The sequence below is a fragment of the Apodemus sylvaticus genome, chromosome 3, assembly GCF_947179515.1.
Source record: "Apodemus sylvaticus chromosome 3, mApoSyl1.1, whole genome shotgun sequence".
NCBI classification, from domain to species: Eukaryota; Metazoa; Chordata; class Mammalia; order Rodentia; family Muridae; genus Apodemus; species Apodemus sylvaticus.
In genome coordinates, this window is record NC_067474.1 from 153,047,448 (window position 1) to 153,055,870 (window position 8,423).

Consider the following 8,423-nt stretch of genomic DNA (forward strand, 5'->3'; position numbering starts at 1 on the left):
CTTCCGTCACCACAGGCTCTTCCTGTGTCCCTGGGTCGCTGCGCTGCCCCACCTTTCGGTGGCTTGGCTCTGTACTCAAACAGGGAAGCTGTACTCAAACAGGGAAGCCGGAGAGATTTCCCAACCTGTCAGGAAACTGAGGGAGAAGCCAGAGGAGACATGGAAAGCTACTAGATGGAGCCCTCAGCTCAGTGATCTTTCCAGCAAGGGATGAAGGCCGGCTGCGAACGCGCTCTGGCTCATGGGGCCACCCTAGGTCACTTCGAAGAGGGCCAGGAGTGGGAGTCCCCCAGGGGATGGGTGACACAAAGCCTACTTCTCACCAAGCCATTACTAACTGCTCCTCCCAGGGCAGGTGACACACTGCACTGGTCTGGAGTCCCTCATGATGCATGGCTGTCTCAAAAGGTGTGAGGACTCCAAGTCACTGAAGGAGCCACCCTGGCCACCCCTCGTCAGCCTTGGGACTCCTGTGCACAAGGTCCCATTTCTACTCCTTAATCCACTAGAACAGGTGGTCTCCTCATCTTGCTACAGAATCAGGGCCCTGGTTCTGGTCTTTGAAACGGCCGGGGGCACAGCCGTTGAATGTCCCATGTACTCTTGAGGTGTCCATCTTTGCAGGTGGGTGGGGTGTTCCCTGTGGCATCGAGGTCCAGCTGGGCCCACGCTGTTCTAGCTTTGGCTTCCACCTGCGTCATCAATGATCAGCGTGGAGATTTCCAGAGTGCGTGATGGTTTCGTTAGCTTCTCCCTCCGGGTGTGTCGTCTTTACTCTCGCGTGGAGCGTGTCCGTGAGGCTCAGATGCATCAGGCGTGTCTCTGCTCACTGACCCCTTTCTCCCTGATTAATGTCCCTACTTATCTCTGATAATTGCCTGAGGTCAAGGGGACATCAATCTCTGGCTTTCTTTTCATGAATATTTTGTCCACATGATGTATTTGTCCAATTAACTCTTCCATGTCTTTATATTTAGAATAATTTTCTTGGGGCTGGCGAGATGGCTCAGTGGTTAAGAGAACTTGTGGCTCTTATAGAGGACAGGGTTTGGGCTTTAGTGCCCACGCTGGTTCACAACTTCCGGTCCCGTACTTCCGGCTCCGTACTTCCGGCTCCGTACTTCCAGCTCCGTACTTCCGGTTCAAAGGTATCCAACACCTCTGACCTCCTCAGATACCAGGCATGCGCAAGGCACACAGCCATACATGCGGGCAAAACATTTAAATCTGAAGAAAATTAAAGTAATTTTCTTAGCTTTAGGATTTATTTTTGAGACAGCTCTAACTAGCCCAGAAGTCTTTGTGATCCCCCTGCCTCAACCTCCCACGTGCTAGGATTACAGGTATGAGTCACACACCTGATAATTTTCTTATAAACTATACAATTAGGTTTTCCCTTCTTTTAATTCAGTCTAATAAACTCTGCCTTTATATAAGGACTGTGCATGACAATTTACAGGGTCTTTGTGTGTGGCTGGTTTGCTGAGATAGTGTCTTTTGTAGCTCAGGCTAGCCCAGAGCCCATTATATAGCTGAGAACTACATCTTGAACTCCAGTTCCTCCTGCCTCAGTCTCCCCACTGCTGGGACTGCAGGCACGTGCCTCCACATCTAATTTTCTGTGGTGCAAGGATCAAACCCAGAGCTTCATATACGCTGGGTAAAGCTCTCTACCAACTGGACCACATCCCTAGCTCAACAGTAGAAGTTTGGCGTTGTCACTGGCCTGGCTGGGTTAAGACCTCTAGCTTGATGTCTTCTGTCCAGTTATCTCTTCTTTGTCCCCTGTTTTCTCTTTGCTGGCCTTCTTTGGATTAACAATTAAAAATACCATGCCAGGTTTGGTGATTCGGGCCTGTGAGCCTGGTAATTGTCAGTCAGAAGCAGAAGGCTCAAGGTGTGCACCATCCTTGGCTACACAATAAGTTCAAAGTCAGCCTGGACTGCTGGAGATTGTCTCAAAAATTCCATTTAGTTTTGACTAAAAAAAAAAAAAATAGACTAATGTGACGAACGTCTTTCATCCCTGCACTTGGGAGGCAGAGGCAGTTGGATCTCTGAGTTCGAGACCAGTCTGGTCTACAGAGTGAGTTCCAGGACAGCCAGGCCTACACAAAGACACCTTGTCTCGAAAAAAGCTAAAACAACAATAAAAAAACTGGTGCTTGCTTTAAGGGCTTGGTCCTGACAGTGACAGTGAGGTGATCCAGCAGGTAAGTGACCCATGGGAGAAAGATGGCACTTGGCATTCCCACACCACTTTCTCAGAGAGAAAGAGGAGGAGCTGGGGGGAAGAGGGGAGGAGCAGGAGGAGGAGCGGGAGGAGGAGTGGGAGGAGGAGAGCAAACAGCCAAAGGTTCTAGACATTTTGCAAAATGTTGCTCGGGACCCACACTACTTTGAAACTTTTCTGTAAAAGGATGCTGCTGCCTAGGAAACAGTTGGCTTTATCTTAATTGTTGTAGCCCAAACCCACAGCAGCAGGTGATAGTGGAAGAAGCTTTGGCGCAGGAGCAGCAGGATGCTAATAAATTGAGAACTTTTGAAAAGCAGACACATTTCTGGAGACACATAACTTACTAAAATGGAACCACTGGGGTCTGGGATTTTAAAAACTCAACGCAGACCAGTAACAAGAAACACGGTTAAATCAGTGCTTCCCCCGCAAATCTCTAACATAAGGTAGGTGTGCTAATCCCAGCACCAAGGGGGCTGAGGCAGGAGGATTACAGCAACTTGAGGGCAGCTCAAGCTACATAGTGAGTTCCAAGCTGGCTTCAGAACATCATGAAAGTCTTTCTACAAGAATGAAAGAAACCTGCAGTGGTTAAGTATCTTCCCAACTGTTGTCATACATTTTGCTTTTAGATACATTGTAACCCTCTGCTGGGCATGGTTATTATTTTGACTTGAACTACTTACCATTTTAGATCTTAAAAACCCGGAGCTAACCCAGCTTTAACTCAAATTCATTATCTTTGTCCTGAGTCCGTCTTTGTGTCCTTTTGCCTTTCTGCCCCGTGTCATTTTCATTTTTTTGACAGTTTCCTTTCTTGTTCCTGACAGGCGGGTGTGCTGGTGACAGACATGTTGTTTGTTTGTTTATTTGTTTGTTTTGGGACAGGTTCTCCATACGTAGCCCCAGCTATACTGGAACTCACTCTGTAGACCAGGCTGTCCGGAAACTCACAGAGGTCTGCCTGCCTCTGTGTTGGAATTAAAGGTATTCAACACCACACCCGACCTCAGCTTTTGTTTTTTCTGGAAAAGGCTTTTATTCCCATTTGTCGTTGGACCTGGGACACTGTCCACAGTGCTTCTTGAAGCATTTTAGATTGGCTTCATCTTCCCCTGGTTTCCATAGTTTCTGATGAGGAGCAATGGAATTTCACCTTCCATTTCTTTCCTCATCATGGCTGTCATTGTTTCCTTTAAATCCTTCAACACCGTAGTAATGGCTTCATGTATCTCTGTGGACAGTCTCTCCCATCCCTGGACCCCTTCCTGGTGGTTCTCGTGATGAAGTCCTGCTTCCTGGTTCCTGGCATGTGTAGAACTTCAGACTGGGCGACCCATCATTACCTTCTCAATGCTGACTCTCTCTACAGTGTCATCTCCTTTAGTCTTTCTTGTCATAGGTACCTAGGTTACCAGGCAGCCTGCTTGCACCATTTGAAAGCTGGCTTCAAATTCTACTGTGCCTTCCCTGGACTGGCCCTCACTCTGGGGACAAATCAGTTCGCATCTAAGGCACAAGCTCTGTGGGGTCTCCAACACTGGATACTTCCGACTCCAGCACCTCCTGTTCTCCGTGGGACCTGGACATTTCTTAGTTTACAGCCTACCTGCTGCTCAGTTTGCGAGGCCTCACGGGAGTCCTGTCCTATACTCTGAGAAGTGATGTTCTTACTTGTCGTTTGATCCTTTCTAGAGCTTTCCACACATTTCCTAGCAGAATTCCAACCTTCAAACATTCAATCTAGTAATAGCGTTGTGCAGCGTGGGATGTTTGCCTCTCGACCCTGACCTGGATGGAATACAACTCCAGCAGGAAACCAGACTGTCACTGGCTTTTTTTTTTCTTTTTAAAAGAACATCTGTTTTTCTTTTCTATTTACTTGTATTGCATTTAAAACTTTATTATTTATTTGGTGTGCATGTGTATGGAAGTGTGTGAATGGGGGACACATGCCGTGGCACTCATGTAGTCAAAGAACAACTCCCAAGAGTCAGTTCTCCCTATTCTCTGTGTGGGCCCTGGGGATAGAATTCGAATCAACAGTCTTTGCCGCAAGCACCTTTACCTGCCGAGCCACTTTACTAGCCTGGATTTTCAGTGTTCAGCAACAGATATTTTACCTTCTTTGTTCATTTTTCTGGCCACACACTTGTGATCTTCCTGCCTTAGCTGTCTGCCTTATTTATGTTTGTATTTTATTGATTGATTTTTTTTTTTTTGAGACAGGGTTTCTCTGTATAGCCCTGACTGTCCTATATCAAGGTCCTCCACATAAAACCAGACACACTGAAACTAATAGAAAAGAAACTTGGGAAGAGCCTTGAACACATGGGCACAGGGGAAATTTTCCTGAACAGAACACCAATAGCCTATGCTCTAAGATCAAGAATTGACAAATGGGACCTCATGAAATTACAAAGTTTCTGTAAGGCAAAGGACACTGTCAATAGGACAAAATGGCAAACGGCAACCAACAAATTGGGAAAAGATCTTTACAGAGGGCTAATATCCAATATATACAAAGAAACCATGAAGTTAGACTCCAGAGAACCAAATAATAATATTAAAAAATAGGGTACAGAGCTAAACAAAGAATTGTCAACTAAGGAAACTCAGTTGGCTAAGAAGCACCTAAAGAAATGTTCCCCATCCTTAGTCATGAGGGAAATGCAAATCAAAACAACCCTGAGATTTCACCTCACACCGGTCAGAATGGCTAAGGAAAAAAAAACTCAGGAGACAGCAGGTGCTGGAGAGGTTGTAGAGAAAGAGGAACACTCCTCCACTGCTGGTGGGATTGCCTCAGTTTTTTGAGTGCTGGACTAAGGGTAGAGACGTTTGTTACTCCATCACAAACTGAGGCAAAAGGCCAGGGGTTGCTACAGAGATGAAACTTTAATGGCAAACGAGGTGTAGCCACACACACCTATAATCCCAGCATCAGGGCCTTTCTTGGGATTACAGGCATGTGCGGCTGTACACACAATTTTGGGATTAGGGTAATCTAGGGATTACAGAAGCAGGCGGGTCTCTATGACTTCTAGGCCAGGTAGGGCTGCAAAGTGAGAACCTGCCTCAAAACAAAACCAAAGATAAAGCAACCCAACTTTAAAGGTTCATTTTAAACTCTCCCTCTTTCCATGAAGCCTCGTTTGGAGGCATCTGTGTGTATGACTCTCACTCTATCTACACCATATATGTATGCGTATGTGTATGTGAATGTGTATGTGTATATGATGTATACGAATGTGTATGTGTATATGTATAATGTATATATGTATATGTATAATGTATATATGTATATGTATGTATACATGCATGTATACATATACATGTATGTGTATACATATGCATGTATGTGTATACGTATATACACACACAGAGAGACACAGACACACACACACACACAAGTTCAAGAGTGTGATTTGGAAGTAGGCAGAGGTCTCTCTGTTTTAATGGCATCGGCTAGCCGGGTTATAACAGGTCCTTGGAGAGTTGAGCTGAAACCTCTGTATGTCCTGGCAGTGACCTAAGGTGACGCCGTGTGGCTACGGGTGTTTCAGGCAGAAGCCCGGGATACTGGCTTCTCCCCTGTGTGGTCACTGGCCGGCAGAGCCCCAGGTAGAATCAGAGAGCACTCTGTCTTCCTTATTAGGCAGAGAATGGGGTTTGGCTAAAGGAATCCAACCTGTCCCAACTTGCCAAATGCATTCTCCTGACACCAGGTTCTCAAGGCCTCCATCTCAGGCAGCAGCAGGCCTAGAGAGCACTGTGCCCAGGGTGTCAGGTGACCCTCCAGAGAGGCTGGCCCCACCCAGGGCGGGAGTTCAGACTTCTCCCTCACATCTTCCCTTCTCCGCTGTCTTCTCCTTCCCTCCCTTTGTTTTTCCTTCCTTCCTTCCTTCCTTCCTTCCTTCCTTCCTTCCTTCCTTCCTTCCTTCCTTCCTTCCTTCCTTCCTTCCTTCCTCTCTCCTCTTTCTCCTAATCTGTTTTCTTTCTTTCTCTCCTCCCCTTCCTCTTTCTCTGTGCCCCAACCCTCACCCCATCCCTTAACAAGATCTCACTATATGGTCCACACTGATCTCAAACTCAGCATCCTCCAACCTGGGTATCCTCCTTATCAACGGGACGACAGCCACCGGCCACCATACCTGGTTTGTCCAGAAGTGTAGTCAGGATAAGAAAAGAAGTGGCCAATAAAGCAAATACCTAATAAAAATTGTAGTAGTAGTAGAAGAAGAAGAGGAGGAGGAGGAGGAGGAAGAAGAAGAGGAAGAAGAAGAAGAAGAAGAAGAAGAAGAAGAAGAAGAAGAGGAGGAGGAGGAGGAGGAGGAGGAGGAGGAGGAGGCCAACTTTGTCATATTGATCAGGTGACTCAGTTTCCCCAATTGGAATTCGGTTGAGTACAAAATGAAGCTTCAGGCATCGTATGGCCTCTAAGCTCTTTCCTGTTCTAAGGGGCAAGGTCTGACTCTGTTGATGGTGGACTTAGAGTCTGTTCCAGGGCCCGTAAAGGTTACGTCTTCTCTGTGAAATTCCACACTAGAAGGACTGGCTCCCCAAGACAGCCTGGGACCATCTTCCTTCTGGTCCAGGCTGTTTAGGTTCATACCTGGATCTATACATGTCACCACAATAGACAGGCTTCCCTGTCTATTGATGTGACAGAACGTTTTTTCTCACTAGTTTCACCCAAATTAAAGTAAGTTCATTTTCCTATTTCTGTCTTCATATCACATCACTCATGGAAATAAATGTTTGGCCCCAGGGCCAGGCCCAATAGCCAGGGACTCGAGGTGACTCTAGGAGTTAGATGTTTCTGGGACACTAGCTTTCCATGGCTCTGTGACCCCAGCCTTTTGCTGTCTCTAATGGTAGTTCTGTGTCCTATGGTGGCACTGATCGCCATTGGCACGGATGGAGGGCGGTTCCTCTGATCCGGCTCCTGGTCTGTGCCAGAGGAGCCCACACCTGCTCCCAGCTCTGTTCCCAGGCCATTTAACCAGAGTGATTCACATTAAGGAGCCAAAGGGAAACAGGAGCTGGGATGGCTCCCTAGCCGCCCTCTGCCTGAAAGGGTGAATTGTCCGCCCGTCTGAGAAGGCCTTTGTATTATGTCTGCTCAGGGCCTGGCGGGCTGGGCTGGGCCCGGCTGTGGTGGGGCCCAGATACCATAGCCCTGTGCCCACTCTAGTGTGAATTTTGTCTTCCCAGCCTATCACCAGGCTTCCCTGAGGATTCTGTGGGCCACCAGGAGGGGTGAGCAAGAAGGCAGGCGAGGCCCTTTGACTGTCCCCAGGATTCTGGGGCCAGCCCTCCTTCTGGGTGACACCCCTGATTCTGCCTGGTAAGGACGCCAGACATCTACTGAGATCACTGGAATGTCTTTGTTACTCTATCAATTCCCTCTAAACCATGGCTCGGGAGGCTTCGTCCTGGAAAGTCAGCCTGGGGACTTGGGCAGACCCTTACTAGTCCTGTTGAGGCCCTGTGGCTGACAGCATCCATACTCAGGAGCAAGGTTAGGATGCAGCACAATGGTACAGCACTCACTTGGCTGAGTACACACACACACACACACATACATATTCATATACACACACACATTCATAAACACACATACACACTTACACACACATTCATACACACATACACAAACATACACATACTCTCACACACACACACACACATTCATACGCACATATACACACCACACTCATATACACATACTCATACTTATTTATACACACATATACACGCTCATATACATAGCACATACATACTATACACATGCCTTCACACCACACTCATACACACACATACTCACACAAACACACACATTCACACACACATACATACGTACTCATACATAAATACTTATTTATACACACCACACACATGCACATCCGTATATACATACTTATTTATATACACGCATACACACTCATATCCACATATACACATTTATTTATATACCCACATAACACTCATACACACATGCACACACTCATACACATACACACTCACACACACATACACGCACACACACACACACATGCACAAGCACACATACTTAAAAACAAATATAAAAATAAATATAAAAAATAAATACATTTCACCCTGAAAGAGATTTCAATGACCCTGGATTCTGAAAGTGGGAAGAGGGAGGGAGGTGGGCCTGGCC